Source organism: Pinus tabuliformis, chromosome 1_2 (genome assembly GCF_031772625.1).
Source record: "Pinus tabuliformis cultivar Carrire ecotype Pingquan chromosome 1_2, CPIR1, whole genome shotgun sequence".
Taxonomy (NCBI): domain Eukaryota; kingdom Viridiplantae; phylum Streptophyta; class Pinopsida; order Pinales; family Pinaceae; genus Pinus; species Pinus tabuliformis.
In genome coordinates, this window is record NC_142298.1 from 945272079 (window position 1) to 945299122 (window position 27044).

General features: G+C 35.0%; 2 pseudogenes; one reads left to right on the forward strand and one right to left on the reverse strand.

Annotated features, from left to right (window-relative positions):
• Positions 1-20598: 20598 nt before the first annotated feature.
• LOC149209063 (casparian strip membrane protein 1 pseudogene) lies at positions 20599-21846 on the reverse strand (annotated as a pseudogene).
• Positions 21847-26100: 4254 nt separating this feature from the next.
• LOC149209064 (ras-related protein RABA5c pseudogene) lies at positions 26101-26397 on the forward strand (annotated as a pseudogene).
• The last annotated feature ends 647 nt before the right edge of the window (positions 26398-27044 follow it).

The following is a 27044-nucleotide window of genomic DNA, read 5'->3' on the forward strand; positions in this document are numbered from 1 at the left end:
TGAAAGTGTTCATCCTGATGAAATTGGAAAAACAGGAACCAAAAATTCAAACCGACAAGATGGGGGTGATGTAGATAACTCTAATTCACCTGTTGATATGGATGTTACTTATGATTGTGAATTGAACTTGTCTACAGATTTTGAACCAACTTCCTTCAAAGAAGCTGCTTCTCATGATGAATGGAAAGAAGCGATGCAGAAGGAGTATGATGCCCTCATAAAGAATGGCACTTGGAAGCTGGTTGATCCTCCATTTGGAACCAAACCAATTGGCTGCAAGTGGGTCTACAAGAACAAGTACAAAGCTGATGGCTCACTTGACAAGCACAAAGCTAGGCTTGTGGCAAAAGGTTTTGCACAGAAGGAAGGGGTTGATTATGAGGAAACTTTTGATCCCACAGCAAAATGGGCCACCATCCGGACACTCTTTGCACTAGCTGCTCAGAACGGTTGGAAAGTCCATCAAATGGATGTAAAAACTGCATTCTTGAATGGAGATCTAAAAGAGAATGTTTTTATGTCACAGCCTAAAGGATTTGCTGTGAAAGGACATGAACACAAAGTATGCAAACTTGTGAAGTCCTTGTATGGCCTCAAGCAAGCACCACGAGCCTGGTATGAAAAACTAACTGAGCATCTTCTGAAACTCAACTTCAAACATTTTGATCTTGATGATGCAACTTTATTTGTCAAGAAAGTTGGCAAAACAGTTGTATATCTTGTGGTATATGTAGATGATCTTGTAATGACAGGGAACAATGAAAGCTATATTGCATCCATAAAGAAAGAATTAGGAAAATTTTTTGAAATTACTGATTTGGGCTATGTTCATTACTATCTTGGCATTGAAGTAACCCAACATCCAAAGTCCATATTTCTTTCTCAAAAGAAATACATTGGAGATTTGTTAAACAGATTTGGCATGACAGAGTGCAATCCCCTTTCTACTCCAATGGAACAAAACTTGAAGCTCACATCTATTGAAGGAAAGGAATTTGAGGATGCAACAAAGTATAGACAGCTTGTAGGAAGTCTCATCTACCTCACTACTACCAGACCAAACATTTCATTTGCTGTTGGAATCCTCTCCAGGTTTATGCAAAAGCCTTGTGAGGGACATTGGTCTACTGCAAAAAGAGTTCTAAGGTACTTGAAGGGAACTCGAGACCTTGGAATCAAGTATACACAGGTGGACGACTTCAACTTGATTGGATACTCTGATTCAGACTTCGATGGAGACAAAGAAACTGGGGTATCTACTTCAGGATATGCTATGAGTCTTGGATCAGGAGCTGTCTCCTGGAGATCACGCAAACAATCAGTACCAGCAGATTCCACAACAGAAGCAGAATATGTGGCAGCAGCTGAAGCAACGAAAGAAATTGTGTGGCTCAGGAAAATTCTTGAAGATTTGCAGGTAAAACAAATACAATCAACTCCACTCATGATTGATAACACCTCTGCAATAAAGTTGGCCAAGAACCCAAAGTTCCATGATCGTACTAAGCACATCAATACTAAATATCATCTGATCCGACATCATGTTGAGGCCAAAACAATCCATCTCCGTCATTGTTCCACAAACGAGCAAATTGCAGACATCTTCACCAAAGCACTTGGAAGAGAAAAGCTTGAAAGATTCAGAACGATGCTTGGACTCACCAACATCCCTTCAGATTAAGGGGGGGAATGTTGACACCTAATCCGAAACGGATGAGGTGAAGCTGGACAGTCATCTAGAAGATGAACTGATCCGTTTTTGTGTATGTATAAATAATGTGTTAGCTAATGAATAAAATCAATGAGTTTTGTCTCTCGTTCAATGTGGAGTTACCTGGCCTGACATATTGGACCTAACGAAACAAGTTATTTGGTTTGATTTAAGATTTTATTTCTATGCTCAAAAAGCTTGGAGAGAAGCCTCCTGAGCTCACTATAATTTTGACATCGTAAAAGGCTAGGAAGGTCAGTATTGCGACAAAGATTATGAAACTGAGATCTAATGTGGTTGTACGCGGGGCACTCTAAGAGGAAGTGGTTTTCATCCTCGATGTTCCTATTCTCACAAAGATGATAGATCCTTTCCATCCATGGTGTTTTAGGAACTGCCCAACGACCTGTTTCACTATGGAGCTCATGAGAGTTCGTTCTAATCTTCGCTATATTAATTTTCTTCTTTGAGCTAGTTAAAACAGAGAGATATTTTTGATCTTCTAGGGTGGGGTTGATGACCTTCTTATAATAACTTAATTTTCTTTTAGCTACTAAATCTTTCTCACACCACATTTTTTCTTTGAACTTAGAAGTAACAATATTTTTAATGTCATTAATGTTTTGCAAAGCATCATTCTCGCTGATCTCCCAAAGGTTTAACCAAGCCCTCGTGTCTTTATACCACCCCTGCTTGAGCCTTAGGTGGTTTTGGCTGGAATTTCAAGCTAGCTTAGGAAGTCTATGATCTCCTATATTATTGAGTTTGTGTTTGTACAATAGAAGGCTAGTCATAGCTTGGCTCTCGATAGGGGAAAGACCTACTTCTATAAGGAGAATATGATAGGGTGTATTGCTTTTAATTTTTAGGTTATACGTTATAAAACGCTTCTGGATTTTCTCAATCTTTCTCCGGGATTCTCTAGAGATGCTACAACCCCATACCTCACATCCATATAAGATAACAGGAGTGACTAAAGTTTCAAAGAGGAACTTCTTTTTATCCCACATTACGAGGTTTGTCGTTTTACAATTATCTTCAAGACCAAAATAAGCCATCCACCCCTCATTAATCCTTTTCTCAATGCCATAGTTCCAGTTGAGCTTGTAATGAATATCAATTCCTAGGTGCTTGTAAGAATACACTTCCTCCAAGTTATTATTGTCATACATAAAATTAGTGTAAGTGTCCTTCTTGGATTTTATAATCATTACTTTTGTTTTGTCAGTGTTAACAGTCATACCCATGGTAGAGCAGAATTCCTTAAGAAGCCTAAGTTGCTTATCAAGATCAGATGGGCACCTTGCGAGAAGAACAATATCATCAACATAGAGAAGAAGGATGATGACTATCCCAGCTAAGATCATGCCAGCATAACCTGCTTCCTCTAAATAACCTTTAAGCTTGTTGATGTAAATGCCAAATAGGGTAGGGGAGAGGGGGCAACCTTGTTTAATTCCAATATTACATTTAATATCTTTCGACCACCCCTCATTGCTTTTTAGCTTGGCAATTACATTCTCGTATAATCTTATAGCGGCAGCTCTCAACTCGAAAGGAACCTTTAACTCTTCTAATCTATTCCAAAGGTTGTTTCTAGGAACTGTATTGAAAGCCTTTCTAAAGTCCACAAAGCAACAAAAGAGATTGGATTTATCATTACGACATTCCTCCACAATGATCTTAAGTGTAATGAGGTGGTATGTTGTTGAGTGATGCCTTCTAAAACCCGCTTGGCCTTTAGCCTGCTTACCTTCACTTTCAAGCCATATGCTCAACTTCTTTTCCAAAATAATAACATATAGCTTGGCTAAGAGAGGGCTTATCATAATTGTTCGATAATTAGATGGGTTATTTGTATCCCCACTTTTAAAAATAGTGATAATGAGGCTCTCAGATTGAAAAGCTTGTGGATGTGGGGGATGAGGACAGGACCTCCAATTTTTAAGATTTCTGCCTGGTAACCTTCGATGTCCTTAGCTTTCCCATTTGTGAGGCATTTAACCCCAAAATCAATGTCTTCTAATGAGAAAACTTCTTTTGTTGTGAGCAGGCTTTCAAAGTTATCCATGACATTTGGAGATTCATAAAGCTTTTTAAGATAGGAATTCCAATCGTGTAAAGCAATTCTATTATTATCTTTAGTTTTCCTAGTCAGAATCTGCCTCCAAAATTTCTTAGGATCTACCTTAGAGAGGTGTAAGAGATTCTCTTGTCTTTTACAAATGCACTGCCTCTTTTTCCTTTTAGTTAGGGCTTTGTATATTTTTATCTTGCCCATTTTAAGAGATTCATCAACAACTTCCTTAATTTCTCTCCTCGCACTTTCACAATCTTTGTCATAATAAGGTTTTTAAAATTTTAATTTAATTATTAATAGCTATTAAATGGTTAGGATTTAATTTTTTTGGAATATTTTAAATTATTTTTAGTAGTGTGCTTAAATCAAAGATTATTTTTAGTAGTGTATTTAAATCAAAGATTGAGATTTATCTTCAAATTATTAAATAATTTTTTTTCTTTTTAATTGAATTGATTAATTTAAAAAAAAAATGTCATATGAACAAATGTCATATGAACAAATGCCATATGAAGTGATTTATCATATTTTGGACTTGTCGTATTGGTATTGTAACAATGCCTATTTACAAATTTAGAATCTTGGTAGAAAAGTGAGAGTAAATCTCCATTAATAATTTTGTTCAATGTTTTTAAATGTATATATAGTTATATACTAATTTTTTTTTATAATTAATAATAATGATAATTTAAAATAAAGTTATAATTAAATTAAATTAGTTTTTATGATTTTTTTTTTTTAATTTTAATGAAGTAAAATGTATTATGAAGCGTTTTGATGTTTATTATGAATTGATACTTATCAACATTTACTAGTCATTTAATTTATATGGTTATGCTACTTTCCAACTAATTTTAGTACAAAACTTATAACAAACATTTTTTTTATATTAAATGTTTATATATTAATATTGATATCATTATCATTACCATGAAAATAGTCAAATATATATATTAACAAATATTATACTATAATTGATAGGATAATTATATTTTGACTATAATAACTATGCAATTTTTAAAGTTATGTATATATATATATATATATATATATATATATATATATATATATATATAGATATATATATATGGTTTAAGATGAGGTAAAAACAAAGTTAAAATGTATTATATACTTAATATAAACTCAAAATATCACCTACAAGAATTGAATCTAAGTGAAAGGATAAGAATATTCTTTGTAAACATCTAAAATAATTCACACATTATGACTATTTTTAATTTAAAAAAAATATATATTATTTATTTACAATTAATACTAAAATTTTAATTATTAATTAATTTTGTTTTTATTATTTTATAAGTTTAAATTTTTGTTTATTTAAAATATCAAATATTTATATGGTAATGTAAGAGTATATGGTAATGTGAGAATAAATCTCCATTATTAAAAATCTTGTTTCATGTTTTTGTGAATGTATACATGTTTAATACTTATATTAACTATTTTATAATAATAATAATAATAAGAGCTATAATTTGGTTAAATATTTTTTAAATTTTTAAATTTTAGCACAATTAGTCATATCATGAAATAAGTATTTTAATGTTTATTATAAATTGATTCCTATGGTCAATTATCAACCATTTATTTCGGTTGAGAGGTGCTCTATAGCTCAATATGGAGGAGATGTAGTAGCGGTGTAAATGTTTGCAAACATTTAGATGTCTACTGAAATAATAAATAATAAAATGTTAATAAAAATAGAGAGCCTAATTTGTGGGAAATGTTGTAAATGAAAATACTTTTATATACAAATATTTGAAATTTATACAATATAAGTAATGTTATTAAGAAGCACCTTAGATCTATATTAACTAAGGATCTACCAAGTTATGAGAGGAATCAAATCTCTCGAAGTGCAAGTCTTTGCTCAATTTTTGCACTTCAAATAAGTTTTCATATTGAGAAATTTGATCTCTCTCTACATTTGGTAGATCCAAAGTTAAGATGGATATATGGTGATTTATATGGCTATGCTAATTATTAGGTAGATGGTATGGATTTAGCTTGCATAGAATTTTCTTAGTAATAGTCACAGATAAAGGTCGAAATGTATCTAAAAAATTAAAATTAGTTATGCCCTTTTCCCCTTATTAATGAAATTGATTAATTAAAAAAATATCATTAAACATTTGTGATATAAACATGAATTGCAATTTTCTTGGGGTATGTAGTATTAGTAAGACATGGAATTGGCTCATAGGATTGTCACAAAGCTTATTTAGAGGTTGAGAAATTGTATGGTAAAGTGAAGGTAGTCTCCATGGTTAAGAATTGTGTTATATATATATATATATATATATATATATATATATATATATATATATATATTAATTATTTTTATAACTAGAGTAACCATATAAACTAAATGACTAGAATGTAAAATAAGCATCAAAACACTTACTATATGATACATTTAATGATACTAAAAAAGTCATAAAAACTAATGATTTTTTTTTTTTGCTAAAGCAAGAGTCAGACCTTCTATTAACTTGAGTCTAAAAACATGTTACAAAAGTTACAACCAGGATAAAGAGGAAGCAATTCCTCCAACAAAGGGAAGATTTTCAGCAACACTTAGTACCCGTACTAAAAAGGAAGCCCTGACAAAACATATGGCAAACCTAAAAAAGGAAATAGAGAATGCAACCAAGAGATTTCGGGTCTGCTGCCTTTCTCCTGGACCCACCAACCTGCTCGACAGCCTATAGTCATCGATCTGCTTCCTCAACATCTAACGGTTAATGGCCATATCACGCAGAACATAAGCCCGAGGAATACTCGCTTGATGAGGGTGGTATTCACTCACCTCCACAAGCCACATGTTGACTGTTGAGTGGCATCGCATGCAATTCGTAGAAACCACTTTTGGTTTTGAGGGTGCCGGATATGGGTGGTAAACCAGAAGCTATTTTGACTCCCTTTGACTTTCTCTTAGACCCACTAACCTGCTCAATAGCCGATAGTTGTCGATCTGCTCCCCCATGATCAAACGGCCAATGGCCATATTGCGTGGAGCAAAATCTCGAGGAATACCCGCCTGATGAGGGTGTTATTCACTCTCCTCCCAAAGCCACGTGTTGACAGTAGAGTGGCATCACATGCAATTCATAGAAACCACTTTTGGTTTTGAGGGAGCTTGATAAGGGTGGTTAACCAGAAACTATTTTGACTCTCGCTAACTACCTCCCAAACCCACCAACCTGCTCGTTGGCCTATAGCCTTTGCTCTACCATTTCCTATTTTCCTTCGAGATCCACAAGTTCCAAAACTCTGTGTATCTTCCTGATATACCCCTATCGTTCATAGACGAGAGGAGACAGTCAGTTGCCCTGTCTATTCTAGCACTGCTCCATGTCTGTGAGGGCCCTAAATGAACAACGTTCACGCAATTGGCTGTTTGGTACCTCCTCCCACTTGCAGCACCTGTTGTCTCGTGTGCATCTTACCCCTTCATTGGCTAGCCAGACTACTACACTATTGACTTCTCTTCTTACACGAACGAAATTTAGAGTTCTTAGAATTCTGAGGTGAGCTTGTATTCTGTGATAGACCTGTAGAAGTCTCCCGTGGCTCGAGACTTTATCTGGTGAAGTGCTTGAGCCTAGCCGTTTGAACAAATTGATGATTAATTCAGAGTCAACCTCAATGATGGCGTTGTGAATGTTGTACTCTATAAGAATCTCCAAGCATAGCTCCATAGCCATGAGTTCCGCCATAGTATTGGTGCCTCTTCCCAGGTGGTTGTGGAAGATGACTTTTAAGTTGCCCTCCTCATCTCTTATAACTCCACCATAACCAGTGTCCCCAGGGTTACCTTTTGAGGCTCCATATATGTTGAATTTTAAAAAGCCATGTGGAGGAGGTTGCAAGAAAGCTTTTCCTTCTGAGGTATGTTTCGCAATTCCATTAGGACTCTGAGGGTTATGTGACTAGAGTCCCAACAGTTTCATAATGTAGGCTTCTCTGTTGCTCGGGGCTTTTATGGAGAATGCCTCCCAAGGCCATTGACCATTTCCTTAAGCTGCTTTAGGATTGTTGTTATGATATTTTGAGCTAGGCCAGTCTTGTCTTTCAAGATTCTGTTGTTGCATTCTTTCTAGACATTCTAGACCAAGAAACCTGGAATTAGGGCCCAGGCATTATTTACTGTCTCATTGTCTGAGAAGTCTCTTCTCCAGTTTTTCAACGTAACAATAATGTCATTTTCGTTCCTGTCTGTCTGCCTGAAGACATCGGCTACCCAATTCCATAAGGTTGAGGTGTAGGAGCAGAGGTTGAGAAGATGATTCATGGTTTCTTCCTACTATCCACATAAATGGCATCTTGAAGGTCCAGCAAACCCTCTCTTTCTAATATTCTCCCAAGTTAGAATCTTTCCATGTTGGACCAACCACCTGAATATTTTGATCTTCTTCTAGTGTGGATTGTTCCATATATCTTTCCATGTCTTGTCAGTGCTTGGTAAGTTAAGTCCCATAGCTATTATTTTGGCTTCCTTGAGGTTGAAGACACCCTCATTATTTCTACCCCATCTTAGTAGGTCATCCAAAGTTGAGGTCAAATTTTTTTTCTTTTCCAGGATGATCTCCAGAGCTTTAGCTTGAGTTTTCAGCAAGGTCACCTCATTGTAACCTGGTAGCTTCCAAATTCTCCATTTATAATTCTCCCTTGATTGTTCCCAATAGTCACTCACTTTTCTTCATCGCTTTGTTCCTCTCTGCTAAGGTTACCTTCCTGCTGCCAATTGTCCTCCCAGCAGGGAAAATTTTAAGAACCCCCCCTAAATTTATAAATATAATAAATGGGCGAATCTCCATGGTATATAGGAAAAATGGAAGGCGATTTTATCAATAATATAATATGTATATGTAATTTTTTGGCGAATCTCTCACGAAGCATGGCGAATATTTTACTCAATTATAAAATCTTGTAAGATCTTGGCGAGTCTTTCACTAAATAATAAAACTTTGTAAAGTCCTAGTGAATCTTAGCATAGGCTACATGCTGGTTTAATTCCCCCATTTAAATAGGCTACATTCCAGGTGAATACCATGGGTCAATACCATGTGCCATTTTGGTGAATACCATGGGTCAATACCATGTGCCATTTTTATTTTTATTAGAATATTTTACTCAATTATAAAATCTTGTAAGATCTTGGCGAGTCTTTCACTAAATAATAAAACTTTGTAAAGTCCTAGTGAATCTTAGCATAGGCTACATGCTGGTTTAATTCCCCCATTTAAATAGGCTATATTCCAGGTGAATACCATGGGTCAATACCATGTGCCATTTTGGTGAATACCATGTGCCATTTTTATTTTTATTAATTCTAATATTAGGGTTAATAGGGTTAATAATGGTTTTTTTCATGGTATTAATAACAATCTAGTCCATGGTATTTGTCCCATAGTATTTTGGCCATAGGTTTCACCTAAATATAACCCATTTTTTGAGTGTTCGTAAATATAAGGTGACTTATGGAGTAAATATAAAAAAATGTTTTATTTGTTTATATTTTTTATTAATTTACCATACCTCTTTTACAAATATGGTATTTGGCCCATAGGATTCACTTAAATAAAACCTCTTTCTTGAGCCTTCATAAATAGAACGAGGGTTATGGACTAAATATAAAAAGAGGTTTTATTTATTTACGATACGTCTAATTTATTTATATTTTTATTTATTTACCATACCTTTTGAGTAAGTATAAAAATACGTTTTATTTATTTACCATACCTCCACTTTACTTATATTTTTATTTGTTTACACCCTTACATGTATATAAGGTGACTTATGGAGTAAATATAAAAAATGTTTTATTTATTTACCATACCTCTCATTTATTTATATTTTTATTAATTTACCATACCTCTTTTATAAATATGGTATTTGGCCCATAGGATTCACTTAAATAAAACCTATTCTTGAAAATGGGCGAATGGATTCACTTAAATAAAACCTATTCTTGAAAATGGGCGAATGGAAGGTTGTAAGTCCTAATTTCAAGGGCTAAATTTACCTTTTTTACCCTCTCCCTTAAAATAAGGTGGGCTATTTGAGGTGATTTGTAAAAATGTACTATGATACAAAATATTCGCCCACTAAAAATTTAAAACCCCTTAATTTCGCCAAAGGGCGAACATTCGCCCCTAAAATTATCCTTGCCTCCCAGAACCAAGCAAGGTTTCCATTTCTGATCTCCCAGAAATTGTGCTTTTGTACTAAAGCTCCATTCTCCCAGGCCTTGTTCCAAATATGGGAACCTTTTATGTTTCCTGACATTCTTATGTGGTCCTTTTCTTGCCAATCCATTGCATATTTTTGTTTCCATAGTTTCGCCTAGGGGTTTTGTATTTCCTTTAGCCATCTCCACCATAGTTTTTCTCCCAAGACTTTGTTTAGAATCACTGGGTCATGTAGACCTAAACCACCATGGGATTTGGGTTTGCAAATCTTGTCCCAAGCTACCAGAGCCCATTTCTTTTTCTCTTCTCCTTTTCCCCAAAGAAAGTCTCTTTAGATATTTCTGATTTGCTGAAGGATACCTGAAGGTGTCGGAAGGGTTGAAAACATGAAGATTGGGATGGTTTGTAGTACCACCTTGGTGAGGACTAACCTTCCCACTAAATTCAAGGATCTGCTAGTCCACTTGCTGACCTTTTCCTTCAGTTTATTTGTTACAGCCTCCTAGATGTCCTTTCTTAGTGGTTTTTCTTTGAGGGGTACTCCCAGATATTTGGAGGGTAGTGAATCTCTTTGAAAGCCTAGAATTCTGGAGAGATTCCTTTGAATAGAGATATCAATGTTGAAAAAGAAGATCTTAGATTTTGCAAGGCTTACTTTAGTACCAGCAGCCAAAGAAAACTCATATAGAATTTTTTTGAATGCTTTGGCTTCCTTGACTGTGGGTATGCCTTGCAGCATAGTGTCATCCACAAATTGTTGATGGGTCAAAGTGACACAATTCTGAGTATGGCTCAGCCCTTGTATTCTTCCTTCCTCCCTGTTAGCAGTAATCACTCTGCCCAATCCTTCCATCATGAGAATGAAGAGGAATGGTGAAAGAGGATCACCTTGTCTGAGGCCTCTTAGAGGCTTGAAAGTTCTGGATGGAGAGCCATTAAGGAGAATTGAGCAATTGACAGTAGTGACAAGAGCCATGACCCACCTTATCCAATTGTGGTCAAAGCCATATGCTTTGAGAACATCCCTGATATAAGACCAACTTAGTTTATCATAAGCTTTCGTTATATCCAGCTGTATAATCATGCCTGCTTGCTTATTGGTTTTGAGGGAGTGCACCACTTCATGAGCTTGAATGATATTATTGAGAATTTTCCTACCTTCCACATATCTAGTTTGCTCTTCTGACACAAGTGTTGGTAGAAGAGGCTTGAGTCTATTGGCAATGACTTTGGAAATGATTTTGTACACCACATTGCATAAAGCTATGGGTCGGAATCTGTCAGGAGTGGTGGCTTTTTCTTGTTTGGGGATTAAGGCAATGAAGGATTCATTAATCACTCTCAAACTTGATTTAGAGTTTCTCGATTCCTCCACTACTTCCAGAATGTCATGTTTGACTATCTTCCAACAAGATTTGAAGAAGTCTACATTGAAACCGCCTAGTCCTGGAGCTTTCCCATTATGCATTTCTTTGATGACCTCATTGACCTCCTCCTCCAACATTGGCGTGTTGAGATTATGATTGTCTTCCCTGGTTACCAGCTTTGAAATGTGCTGGGTACATCTTTTAGTGAATTGGGATTTGTCTTCCATATTCTCCTTGGAAATACTTTGAAAGTGTTGGACCATAACATTTTCCATTTTTTCATGAGTATTTTGCTTTGTTCCTTGGGGATCTGTAAGTTTCGTTATCCTATTGTTAGCCCTGTGTGCAATGGTAGACTTGTGAAAGAACTTAGTGTTCCTCTCCCCTTCCTTAATCCATTGCACTCTAGATTTTTGTCTCCAGAAGATTTCCTCCTAATAACATCTTTTATCCCTTTTTTGTTGAAGTGAGTCCACTAGCTCTTTTCTTTCCTCTGTGAATCCTTCTGAGATGAGAATTTGATTAATCTCTTGTAATTTATTTTCCACTTCTTCTTTAGCTTTGAAGATGTTGCCAAACTCATTTTTGTTCCATTCTTTGAGCTTTCTCTTGATGTGTTTGAGTCTAAGATGAAGGATGAACATTTTCGTTCCTTGGGTGTGTAACTCTTCAGCCCACCACTTCTCAATGTTTGTGATGAAATCAGAGTGTGTGAGCCAGACATTCTCAAACCGAAAGGGCCTGTTTCTCGCGGTTCCTATCATGGAAGCTTCCAGTTGTATGGGCCAGTGGTCTGATCCCCCAAAAGGGAGGATGCAAGTTGTCAAGTTATTCCCTGTGAGCAATAATTCCTCTGAGACTATGAATCTGTCAAGTCTTGAGGCTACTTGAGCTATACCCCCTCTCTTGTTATTCCACGTGAACATGCCATTTCCAGTATCCATGTCTACCAGTCTCATATTAGTGAGGAAGTTCTGGAATTCTACTGAGTCTTTACCCAGTATTCTGGTTCCCCTTTTTTTTCCCGTGAGAGATTTAATCATATTAAAATCTCCTCCCAGGATCCAGGGTAATTCTGGGTGCCTTTCTTTCATTTCCTCTAGAGACGTGAGGAGCCTGAGGTTTTCTTCCAAAAGTTGAGGACCATAGACATTGGTAATCATGTAGCACTCCTTGTTCCCCACAGGTTGAATAATCAGAGAGAGGTGGTGCTTGGATGCCTCCGCATCAAGAATACCGAATTTCTGTGGATTCCATAGAGTGAGAATTCCCCCTACTACATTAGTTGCTTTGACTTCGAGATACTCATACTCACTTAACCATTCGTTATGCTTTTCGCTAATTTTCTCTACTGAGCATTTTGTTTCCTGTATGAACACCATATCAAGTTTTTCTTCCTTGATCCTGTTACTTAAATTTCTTTATTTTCTTTTTCTCCCCAGTCCTCTAATGTTCCATGTTGTGTTTTTCATAATGTGGGGGTTTTAAAGGAGTAACAGGAGAGATCTTTCATCTTACCTGAGTTAATCATGAGTTTTTCACATTCTAACAATAGTTCTTTTTGTCTCTTCCTTCCTCTTTTTTTCCCTAGGTTTTTGGTAGATTTTCCTTATACTAATCCCATTGATTTAAATCCTTTGTTCTCTTGGTTGTCATGGCCTCTTTTTACTCCTATAGCCTTTTGATTAGACCTGTTCAGGAATAATTGTTGTACTCTATCAAGTTCCTCCTGTGGTAGAGAGTTGATTCCTTTGTTGCTTCCTTACTCTAGAAACTTTTCTAGTTCAAGCTTCTCCCGCTCAAGGATCTCCTGTAGATCTTGGTCCTCCATGCCACTTTCACTTGGGGTCATCTCATGGTCCCTGTCTAATTCTATGGATTTTTGAGGATCCATTCTGTGTTCATCTTGTTCCTGTATGATTTCCATGTTAGCCTCTTTTCCTTTATCTGTTTGGTCGTTTTCTGGTATTCTTTGTGTTCCTTCTTCTTCCCCTTCTTCTTCTTCTAAAATTTCAAAACCGTTGTGACTTGGCAATTTGCTTTCACTGGGTTTCTTTTGGGTCCTCTTTCCTCCTCCTTTCCCCCTTCCTCCGACTTTGGTAAAACCTTCAATGTCTTTTCCTTTGTTGGTTTTCTGGTTTTCTTCCCTTTTATTGAGTGGGCAGTCCCTGAAGAGGTGTCCATGTTCATGACACTTGCGGCATCTAAATGGTATGTGTTCATAGTCAACTGTTTGAACCCATTCCTCATCATAAACTTCTAGGATGACCTCATCTGGAAGTGCTCCTGATAAGTCCATCTCTACACATATGCGGGAAAAGGAGGTGTATTTTCCTCATAGAGTTGCCTCCGATATCTTTATGAAATGCCCTAATTTATTGCCTATAGCTTTTAAAGATTCTGGCATCCAATAATCTAAAGCTAAAGAGTATAGTCTTATCCATACCGGGACCGATGTGAACGTCTCGTGCTCTGGAACAAAGTTCATCATTCAAGGTCGCATGTAGAGACCATTAGCCGCAAAGAAGTATGGTGCTCCTTCAAAATTTTTTTCCTTATCCTCCAGGTTCGTGAATACCACAGTAAAAAAACTCTTAGTTCCAAGATGGATATTTAGTTCTCCTTTTGGTTTCCGAGTGTTTTTTATCCAAGTGTATAGTGCCTTCTCCGTGGGCTAGATACCCATAAACTTGCATATGATCGCATAGGTTGTCATGTGATCCCTATGCTCCTGCAGAGCTGGATTGTTTAGGACTACCCGAGGTTTAATGTTAGACTTGGGTTTGCAGGGCCCCATTTTTTTACTGTTCACAGTTCTCTAACCACTGTTTTCAGCTTTCTCCTCCTGTCGAACCTCCTTGTGGGTCCCTTCCTTTTCATGGGGTTTGTTGCCTTCTGCCTTTTGGGTGTCAGTAATTTTTGTCATTCTCCGAAGAATTTTGAGATTTGTTTCGATTCGCTCCTCTGCTTCTGTTCAAAACCACGTTACTGTAGGAGGGAGTGGAGCTCCCTCCTCCTTGCCCCTCCATGGTTAGCAGCTTGTTCCTGAGTCTTCTATATCAAACCCTAGTTCTCTCCGCTCCCTCCAAAAAAAAAAACTAATGAAATTATACAATTGTTTTGAATAACAATAATAATAATAATAATAATAATAATATATAAGTTAGGCATACTCTAACTTATAGAAGAAATGATTTTTTTTCATGCCATTTTTTTGGTTAATTTTAATCAAAACGCGTCAAGATTTCCATATATGCATTCAAAAATGTATTTTAAACAACAACAAAAAATCTTGAAATTGTATATTTTGATGAAGTTCTGTCAAAACAGCTATTTCGTCTATAAATTAGACTATGCCTATAAGTTAAACATTTATACATTTAAGAAAACATGGAAGAAGATGCTTAACCATGTAGATATACTCCCTTTTTACCATAGAGATTCACGATCTTTGTTACAATATCATTAGCCATTAACTTGACTTATCAATACCACATGTCAAAAAAACAGTGACCCTTGTTCATATGGCACATGTTTGTATGCCATTCTTTCATTTAATCCATTTAATAAAAAGGGCATGATTAGTTTTGAAATACATGTCAATATTTACTTATGGCTAATACTAACAATATTTTAGAATATTCTATGGAGGTTAGATCCCTACTATTTGCCTCATAACTAGCACGATTATAAAAATTATATGATTGATACATACCTATGGGCATCAATGCATAATAAGCATCAAAAAACTTATTCCGTGATATGATATTGTTCAAATTTTCAATTGATCACTTTAATTAAAAAAGAAAAAAAAAACATAGTTACTTTGGAGATAGAACTCAAGTTTTGATTTGTTTATGTTATTATGAATATTGTAAAATATTTCATGGAAATTAAATCTTTACCATTCATCAATTTAATGATTATTGATAGTCAAATTAAAATTTTGAAAAACATATTACAAAATTAACCTAATAATTTAAAACAAAGATATCATTTTACTACTAAATATATTTAAATATTAATAACATGAAATATTTTATACAATTATTATTTTGATAGTAATTCAAATTTATTAATTATTTAATTTATATAACTACCTAATCATTATGTTAAAAACTAATCATTATGTTAAAAACTAATTTATCATTTTTTCGCTTTAAAATAATCACACTTAGTAAGTAAAAATTTGGAAAATTACACCATGGCACAAGTAGAAGTAGTAGGTTCAACGCAGATTTTTAGTGGGAGGCTTAGATGAAGTAGTAGGTTCAACGCAGATTTTTAGTGGGAGGCTAGATGCGTTCATTGCAATGCCTTTGATAGCGAAGAAGTTCGATTAAACGCTTATTTGTTTATTAATTGCAGAGACCACCGCATTCTCAGAGAAAAAAACAGTGTGAATCAACGCACGGTGCAAATTTCTTTTTTGGGATGAAACACACTCTCCGAACAAAGAAAGTGCGATGAGCTCAGCGCATTCATAAAAATAATAATATATATAAAAAAATGCGATGAAGACGAGAAAGTTCAGAGAATTTATTCGACTCATGGCAGCTGTTTGTGTCGACAGATGCGACAGTAGCAAAATTTAAAAAAAAATAGGAAAAGTCCGCAGTAACACATTTAAAAACACCAAAAAAAAAAAAGTCCGCCTTCCAGTTTTGGAAGCTTGATATTCACTGGAGCAGGCAACAAAAGCAGCGGATTGGGAAGCAGTCAATAAATCTGATATTATCGGGCTTTAATTGAGCTGTGGTTGAACAGTGAATATATACAACCTTTGCTTTAATTGAGCTGTGGTTAAACGGTAGGCATATACAACTTTCTCTCAAACAGTGAGCATATACAGCCGCCGCATAGATAAGATTTATTTATTGACGGATTGGGAACTCAATGCACAAAAAGTTGAAAGGCAGTTGGTCGACAGCCTGAGTTTCAAGAAAGGTGCCAAAAAAGAAATTCCAACCTCCAATTAAAAACGAGCACATTATCTAAAGCCTTGTTTGAAAAGTCAACCGCCACACTTTCGTTTGTAAAGTTTGAAAAGGCTTACGAATTTTTGTGTGATTTTCTAAAAAGAGGTATTATTTTGAGAAATCACATGTATTGTTTTAAAAAAAGGGTTCGTTAAAAAGAGTTTGTTTCGTATAAAAGGAGTTTGCAATTTGTTAAATGAAATTTGTTATATATAAAAGGAGTTCGTTTATTCAAGTTTCTTTTAAAGAAATTCGTTATAAAGGAAAAGCGGTGGATTAATTTTAAATTTTTTTGGGTTAAAAGAAATCAAAAGGATTTGAAAAGGAATTGGTTAAAAAATTTCTAAATCTATATTCAAAATTTTATTTTGTTGGGCCAAAATTATGAGTTTTATTTTTTATGGATAAATATTTTTTTGCAAGCCCAATGTTTTTGACATACACTTCAAATTTCGTAGATGAAAAATATTGAACTTGGAAATTTGTGACTAGTAGATGTGAAACTTGTATTTTATTTTTTTTTTAATTTTATTTTAAGATTTAATAGTTTATGATTTCTTATTAAGGTAGATAACATATTTAATTTTTTGGTTTAGGCCATATTAATTTAGATTTGACAAAATAATTGCAAATTTTATTGAAATTTATTATTTTTTAACAATAATTTAATTTATTTATTTTATTTTACTTTGTAATGATAGCAAGAGTAATGTTTCCATATCTTGTGACTATGGTGGTGGTTATATAATTAGTTTAAATTTATGAAAAACATGGAATAATATTACTAATGCTAATTTGGAAAAAAAAACCAACATTACTTAATGCATAGGTGATCTTGTTTTTTTCTTGTTATTTGTATTTACATTCTAAAAAAATAAGTTTCCAAACCTACATCAAATATTTTTTATATGAAAAAAATATTAAATTAAATTCTGATATCAAGCACATAACACAAATTTTTTCTTTATAGTCCAAATATTATATATTCTTATTATCACTTTCACTATTTTATCATGTCAATATAGCCAAATTCCAACATGAATAATATACATATAAATTTCTACTCTATTATTTAACATATGTCCGAAAATGAAAATGAACATGCATAATAACATGAAACAATACCTTTCAATAATATATATGTAAAATTTTATTTTATAGGATAATATATTTATTAATAAATTATAAGTTTACTAATGAATTTTGAATTATATGCATACAAATTAATTTTTTTTCATTTCATTCATATAGATAAAAAAATATATGAGATAAATAAAAAATTTAAATTTTACTTCACATGCTTCTTTGTATACCCTATTATATATTAACTTTTTCTTTAATATTTTGATGTTCAGAATAACTAATCAAAAAATTTAAAATATATAAAATATATATCAATTTGTTTTCCATTTTTATTATGTAGAGTAAAACCGTAAACATGAGACATTATCTAATCAAACTTACATTACAAAAAGAAAAGTTTAGATGAGTTAAAACTTAAAATCGTAAATAATAAAAATGCTGCTTTTTAATATCAACGCTACCAAAAAGCAAAATATTTATATAATTCTATCATTAGGCATATGAGTCGTCTAAGGGAATAAAGGTCACACATCTATGCCAAAACACCAAACGCATACTCTAAGAATACATATTATTAGATCGGTACACTCTACTCTTTCGAAAAGGAAGAATAGTATTACTCTTCATGTGTTGTAATTTTATAAAAGCCCTCTCAAAGGGGCAAAGAAAAAAAACGATTTAAGTGGGGTTACAATAAAGAATTCTATTAGTTTTAAGAAAGTGGCCCTTTTACGTGAACATTTTTCAAAGGATGATAATTAATTTATATATTATTATTTTAATATATATATTTTTAAATTATATTTATATTAAATATTAAATATATACCGCTTGAGTGGTTTAATGTTTAAGAGTATGTGTTTTATTTTAACAAGTTATAGGTTCAAAACCAGTGAGGTAGAATATATATGTTTTTATAGAGGTGGATCTCTTGTTCCACAAACAAGAGAGTCTCATAAACTATGAGTCCCTTGTCTCACAAACAAAAAGATTTCATACATCAATTTGGTGTGTGGCTTGGCCATGACCTTAAAATTGGATAATTATATATATATATATATATATATATATATATATATATAGTTTTAATTTATATAATATTGTAAATCAAAATATTTTTTTCTTATAAAATATATATTATAAATTATTTTTATATATTTTTCTAAACTAAGTTTTTATTGATTGAAATTAGAGTTATATAACTTTATTATGGATGTTTCTCTCCAATTTACAACAAAGAAATCAGACAAACTCTAAATTAAAAATATATCAATGTAATGTAGTTTTAATGCCCAAAAAAGTATATCAAACTAAAGCATTTAAATCCCAACAATCATGGTGGGACCTAACTATTTTTTTTTAGAGAAAACTGAGCCAAGACAAAGCAAAAGAAATTATAGGTAGCTTAAGCTTAAATATGAAAATTTAAGAATAGAGCAAGGTTTCCACCTCAATTGGCTTCATCACATCTTTGTTGTTTGATCTCAAAGTGAAGCCGAGAGTAAATGTAGGTTTTATGTAGGCAAGACTTCCTTCAATGTTGACCAACTGCCACTGAATATCCTCAAGCATCATTAAAATCTCCTCCCTCATAGTATTAAACTTACGCAAGACCTTGCCTGTGAGGGACTTGAGTTGCTTATACAAGTCTATCATATGGAGGTACTATTGTTTCTGTATGCACATATGCCCAATGTTGAGCACCCAGGTAGCACTTTCATCCTTCATCTTTGAATTCCAATGACACAATCACTCATTCATTTCACTTAGCCCTTATTGTATTATTGCAGAGTTCGGTTTTGCTAAAAAGGGGCTAAGGAATCAATGGAGAGCCAAGCTCATGTAGTTAATGAGATCCATGGCGATGTCCATCGCTTCTACAACGGGCACACTAGCTAGTCATGGCAGCTGTGGGAAGAAATGAAAATGAAGGCTTGAGAGACGAGGAAAACAAGGGACGGACTGGGTGCAACCAAGACAAAACCATGAACCCATGAGTGTATAACCAAAGGTATAGCATGTCACCATCGAAACAGGGGCACCACTCACCGTGTAGTAGCAAGAAGGGATGGAAAGAGTGGAGGTATGCGACAAGGAGGGCCATGATGAGAGCCTATGAACACTCGAAATATAGAGATAAATTTGGAAAATGATGGAGTGAGAGAATTTCCATCATTAGTTTCAAATTTTGAAGAGATGATATCAATTTAAAGCTAGTGATACAAATGAAGAAGCTACCATTCCACATTGGGAAGTATTGTAGTGAAGTAAATTTCATTAATTCATATCTTCCTATTTGATAACAAGAATTAACTTTGGCCATAGTCAAATAAATCATGTTTACTATTAACATTGCTTGTGATGAATCATGTTTACTATTAACATTGTTTGTGATGACAATAACATTGCTTGTGATAACAATAATCATACCCTCTACCATCTCCATTACATACCACCCTCATCATAGAACTTAATACATTAATAATAATTATTTTTTATTTTATTATTATTTTTTAAAATTTATAATTATTTTTTAATTAAAATTTATTATTTTTTAAACCTCTATTATATTGTATTTTATTAAATATTTAAATAAACAAAAATAACCATTTAGAATTCCAAATTAACCACTTCCACATGATGCTTGTGCATACATATGCCCCTATATCGCTCATTAATAATTATATTGTATCTTTATTTTAACTCTACCAACAATGTGGCCTCATACAAATGTAACCCAAACAATAATGTGGCCTTGAACCACTGCTTAGAAGATATCATAGATCTAAATTCCGTTTTATATGTGGCAAAGAATTCATCTTTACACTGATTGGTCAGGATGTGGTTTACTTATTGAGTTCTATTTAACATGATAACCCATGTGGGTGACTTCTTGACCCCTCATTGACATAATAACCTAGATTAATATATCGCAACGGTCATTCAAGTTTTGTTAAAAGATAAACCATGCTTTATATCTAAGGAAGTGAAAGTTTACATCGGGGAAACTTACAGAGAGGCCTTTCATAACAGGTTTGTCTACATTCCCCAACATGGACTCACCTGATCCTTCTGCATAAAATACCACACATACACGTAATTTATCGGTTATAAACTTTAAAGTATGTTTTAGCCGATTTCCCAGCAAATAAGCCACGCCTTATCAGATTTTGGAAGAATGAATCTCTGTTCGGCGCCTAGAAAGAGTTAAAGCAGATAACAGAACCAGAAGAATTAGGAAGACCACTCCAGCGAAGGAGGCACTGAGAGCACCGATGGCCTGGTCACAGAATGAATTGAACCGTTGGCAGATCGCAAACCAGTTCGTGCTAGTGTTGCCTTTGCGAGCCACATACACTATTGCTACAGCTACCGCTGCTCCCGATGTGCCCACAGCCACCATCACCTGCCATTACGATACTGCTATTCTTTACTATATCCAGAATATATATGGGTCACTGGTAGATTTTAAGAATATTTTAGAATTAAATGACCAAGTTTAAACAATTGAATTTAGTTAGATTAAGTGATAAGATTGAAAAAGCATCCTTGTGTCTGATTTCAGATTCTGTGAATATCCTCTAATCTAAGTTACAGAAGAAGATAGGGAGATTAAGTGATAAGATTGAAAAAGCATCATTGTGTCTGATTTCAGATTCTGTGAATATCCTCTAATCTAATCGTTACAGAAGAAGATATCCCTATGCCTGATTGCAGATTCTTTGAATATCACAGAAACTAACGGTCACTTGAGAGACCAAACAATTGACTTATCTAGTAACAATGTCCTGAATCTGCAATAGACTTAAATTCAACAAAACTGAGTCAATTGTCTAAGCAAGCTTGTGTTCATAAGATTCAAAAATATTTTGGAAATTTAGAATTCAGTAAAGTTAAACACAATATGCTTATTATGATAAATCGAACTTCTGAACTATATGAATTAATGCATATTCACCGTATCGAATAAAATGAGAATGACTCTCAACGCTGCTGCACGAGGTCTCACTGTGTTCAGGATGGAGATGGGCAAAGATAACAGTAGGTATCCTCCCACAATGGCGTTGGCTATTACGAAGTATCTGAAATGATAACTAACATTAAATCTCAAGATTTATTCTGAAGATACAGTATGATTGAGAATCTCGCTAATTATTTAAGAAAAGGAGAAAGAGTAGTGTTATACGTACATGAAGGCTGACAGATTGTTGAATTTGGCTTCGAATTGGAAGAACTGGGTGAAAAATGGTAGAGTTTCATCAGTTGTGCCCATGGCAATAGCTGCAGAAACCGTGGCACCAATGGCAAGCAACCTCAGAACAAAGTCAAAGATTTCCACCCCTCTAATTCTCCATCCTACAGGAAGGGGAAGTGGTAGCTTTATGTATGTCTTCTCTGATACTGACTTCATCCTTAAGCTGTATGAGATGAAACTTGAAATTAATTTCTCGAACCTTGTAGCAAGGCCAAGGTGGCAGATAACGATTCAAGTAAATTAAGAGAAGTGGAGTGCAGAAAGAAGAACTCAGAGAAGTTGGGTACGAATTCTATCTGAACTGGCTCTGAATTTAATCAAATAGTATTACAGAAGTAGACAAAAATTTGGATCAAAATCAGCGTGTTGAGGACAATTATTGCATAGTATTAGATGTACCTGCTCTGATAAAGTCTAATTTGAAATGAATACCTTCTGTTCATGATGTCCTCGGCATACGTGGAGAGCATATAGCGAATGGGTGTACGTAAGCAGGGCTGGTTTTCTGCCAGAAATTGAAGAAACATACCATTTCCTTCGTCTAGTTATACATGATTTGGGCTTATTTTTTAAATGCTCACCTCAGAAAAACCTTCCCCACATGGCACAAACCTGTAAGTAGGTGCGTCGAATACTTTGGAGTGTTCGAAAAGTATATACGCAGTGGAAGAAGAGTTGGTATTTAGTTGCAATAAAGGGTATTTTATAAATTTATTGTAGATTTCAGATTCTATCTACAAGATTAAATGATTAATTTAATTTATATTTTTGAGAGTTTTGGAACATTTTGAAATCTATATCCATTAATTATAATAATACACTACCCTAATCATAATTCAATAACCAGGGATAATTCGATATCAGTTGGCTAAACTCAACAATCCTAACAAGATTTTGATAAAACAGGTTGCTGCGGCAGTCTATCATAATAACACATCACAATATTTTGATCCATTGACAACCAAAGCAGGAAAAAGAAGGTAAATTCTGAAGGTGGAAATATTGTTTCCAGAAAAAATAGTGGAAGCAAGCGCACATTGACAAAGCGGAGGATTAATGTGAAGGATATTTGACCATCCATAGTTCAACGCAAGCCGGTGTAAAACATGTACCATTAGCAAAAATCCTCTTGTTGGGAGACTCTGATTCTTTCTCGACTGTGGAGTTAGCTCTCTTAATAAAATGACTAAGTTGACACCCTATTCTTTCAGTTAGATGAGAAATATGTCGATTGACAAATCAATTTGTTATTGGAACGATGTTTTCCACCGATTGAGTTATCACGAAATTGTTGGATGGTCGGTTTCGAATGGTTCAACACCTCCTAAGTATGTCTCTCTACTTATACACTACCACATCTTGTTTTGGAAGAACCACCTACGAGAAAAAAAATCAAAGAATCATATTAGCTAAATAATTTAGGTACAGGATGTGCATGGTTAACGAAATTATGGTTTAGAAAGATTTAGTTTGTTGGAGAGTTTATTTTGAAGAAAACTATATGTATATATTTTTTATTTCTAAAACCTTGGAAACAATGAAGTTTGGTGTAAGTTTATGAGTAATAGCTCATTCATGTATGTATGAGAATATTGGCAGAGGAGTAGTTTACCCAGGCGGAGGAATTGCCCGGTTTCCGTGGCCGCCTGGAAAAACCTCCGGCTCCGCCCGTCGGCAATTCCTCCGCCACCCTCCACGAGCTCCGCCCAGCTCCGCCACCCTCCGCATTAACGTCGACGACTGACAGGTTACTGTCATACAGCCCGATTTCCATCACATCTTGCCGCATGGAAAGTTAATTCACCATGGAATTTGAATTACTCCAAAAACCCGCGGGCTGCTCCCTCACCAATTCGACCCGGCATCCCCTGCAGCTCACCAGGTAACCTTTGGGGTTTGTTGGTGATTGCTGCTGGGATCGAATTCATAGAGTGGCCTCGTTTGCTGAGGTTTGTTGTGTCGTCGGATAAAAAGGTCAGAGAGTGTTCCTAAATTAAAAATATCTGCCATCGCTCTAAGCATTTGAGTATTCTAAGTTTAACTCGAAAAAATTGGGTTGGACAGATCGCATAATTGGACATGGGTAATGATCCTGATTATCGCAAACAGTACTCACCTAATCCTAACCGTGCCCTCCATCCCCATTGAGACACTGAACTTGAAACAAGTTTATTTTAGTGTTTGGGAGAGCTTATCTCTGTAATTATATTTTTAGATAATGCTTCGTTGAAGATTCCAAGACCGATTCCCGTGATCGATTCAGAAAGAGTACGAACTCAGCGAAGAAATAGGAGATTATATACAAGAGCTCTGCGAAATGACAAACTTTCCCATATAACCTGCACAAACCCCAGTACTGGGACTAATGTCTGAGTTAATTATTAAGATACGATTTGTCTTTAGCTGAGAAAAACAGTAGTTACAGAAGAAAAATTGCAGTTTGTGCCTATTGGCAACAGGAACTCCTCTGCTTTGAGCTTTGGGTTGGACAGAACACAGGAATGAAATGGTTGTCCAGGCACTCTCTAATCAAATTAACTGAGGTTTGGTTGGTGCGAACAAATATTATAGACCATGGGTTATTGATGGTCCCATGAGATGTCTGCATTTTGCCTAAGGAGGAGGGTGGCTTGTGGCTGATTGATGTGGTGGTTTAGGGCAAGCCTACAAGATTTTGGCAGCAAAATGATTGTGATGTGCTTGGAAGGTTCAGCCACTTGGCAGATTTGATTGAGATTATCTCTTCTCCACACCTTTTCCAATTTAGAGGTTCTTCTATGTTAAAAAGCATCTGGTCCACTTGGAAATGTGTTGCCAAATGTGTGTATTGGATTTATACCGGCACTGGATGCCATTGGGATTTGGTGATACAACCAAGCTGGTGCTGGAAGGGTCATGGCCAATGCTTTCTGGAGATTCCTCAGTATCAAGCTAGCAGGCTAAGCAGGCAGGGCATCTTATTTTGGAAGGACTTGCAGGATTCATATTCCAGATCATGGTTTGATTGGAGGGTGCTAGCTCTTGAGAAAGCTCTCCTTTCTTCAGATAGATTGACTATCTGGATCTCCAAAAGATGATCCCCTTGGAGGATTTGTTTAGGATCAACGTTCAGATGCCCTGTTTACAGAGAGTGGCGCTGATCCTTTTGTAAGCAGCTACTGAACTGCGGTAAGAAGTTGCTGTACTTCTTGCTTCATCAGAAACAACCTATGGCACCAGTCTTAAATGGTAGATGGACCTCCTCATATTCAGAGACCAAGTGAATTCATGGATTACATAGTCTGTTCTGTTTGATTAAAAAATGTGAAGATGGGTTTACATGCAGCAACATGATGACAAAGATGACGATAAGCCATGTATGCATCTTTCGGAACATCTAATTTTACAAGGAATAAAAACTGTCATTTTTTTAGAATTTGCAAACAACAAAAATAGTCATGTTTTTTTCTATGTAGTGTGCAAACAACTGATGAAATCCCTGGAATTGGATTCCCATTTTCTGGTGGGCATTGATAAGTTGTTGCAGTCCAAGCTTTGTGTTACCTCTATTTTTGTACATGGACTGTGATTATGAATATTGTGCCTAAGTGCTATGTCATGTGGACCTTATAAAGGGTCAACTTAATGTATTGTAAATGTCGTTTTAGTAAAGTTATGTGACCATGTAAAGTTTCCTACAACAAGCTCAAGGCCAAGGCCCCATTAGTGAATATGATTAGCTTGGGAATATCTTTGCTTTCCTGAGTTGACGGGGCGTAGAGGTCAAAATAAAATGTGCAAGCAGATTCAAGGTGATCGTGGTTCTAGGTTTAGGAGCTTTATTATAACTGTTGTTTGAAAGGAGGTAATGGAGAAGAAAACAATGAGGTTCATTGTTAATGACGTTAATAATATAAACATTATGTATTAAGTGAGCATGATTATAATAACATGACAATATAGTTAATTATTGATTATTTTAGTGAGGTGGTTAGACCACCTTAACTGTCTCGGGGTACTTTAAACTTGTGACAGCTGAGAACCTACCTGATTGTAACAAATTTGAGATAATGAACTCCTTATCTCTCACTCTCCTACCAATATTATGGGCAGTTTTGTGTTGTGCCTTGTGGATCATTGATGTTTGGGTGTCATGCCTTGTGGATCATCTTTGAGTTTGATGTGATAGCATCTTCCTTAGTTCTGATACTAACATTCCAAACATTTTCTGTGTAATGCCTTGTAGAGCATGTTTGAAATTGGCTCTGGCTTTGGCTTTTGCATTGCAAGCAATTACTGTTGTAATGCCTTATAGAGCATCTTTGAAATTGGCTTTGGCTTTTGGTTGTCATCTATGTGATGTTGCAAGCTATTTTCAAACTCATGTGAAATTTTGATGTTGCAGTGCATGCTGATGGCAATGTCGTGAAAATGCTTGTGGGGAATAAGTCTGATTTAGCTCATATAAGGGAAGTTCCTGTGGAAGATGGGAAGAAGCTTGCCGAATCAGAGGGGTTGTTCTTCATTGAGACCTCGGCTCTGGATAATACAAATGTATTGTCTGCATTCCAAATTGTGGTCAAGGAGATTTACACTAATGTGAGCAAGAAAATGCTGAATTCGGATTCCTATAAGTCTCAATTGTCTCTCAACAGAGTTAATATTATGGATGTATATGGAGATGGGGATGGAGTGGAACCACCCAAGACAAAGAATTCTTGCTGCTGAGGATTCAGAGAAAAAGCTCCTTTGTTTTTGGGCTCCTTGAATATTATTTGCTTCATATGACCTTTTGTTGATTGAGATCCTTAAGGTTGCCTTAGGCTAATATAATTGTTTTTTGTTTATTAGGAAAGTTTCAATATGTTGGATATTTTTTTTTTTCAATTTTATGAAGAAACTAGTAAGGGTCCCCAACTGGGCTTCTTAGGCTTGAGCCCTAGATGCTGTACACAGAGCAGAATAATAGTGATGTATTAAGTAATACATGCAAAGCAATCTTTTTTTAGAATGTTTTAGTCAAATTGATCTTCATTTTGTTTGAAATCATTTAGGGAATCTAGATTCCTGGATGGAGGTTAATGGACAGTTTGCAGATGCCCAGATCTATTGTCTGGCTCAATGTTGTAAACATTATTGCTACAGAATTCTAGGAATTCCTTCTCTGATTGTCCTTGAAGCAAGTTTATGTATATGGTATTAGCAATTTAATGAAAGCTCTTGTCAGATTTTCTTCTATGATTGTCCTTGAAGCAAGTTTATGCATATAGTGATAGCAATTTAATGAGAGCTCTTGCCAGATTTTGTTTGGGGGAAATATATTACCAAACCTAACATGCAAAAGCCTCACGATTTCATATAAATTGGTGCTGCAA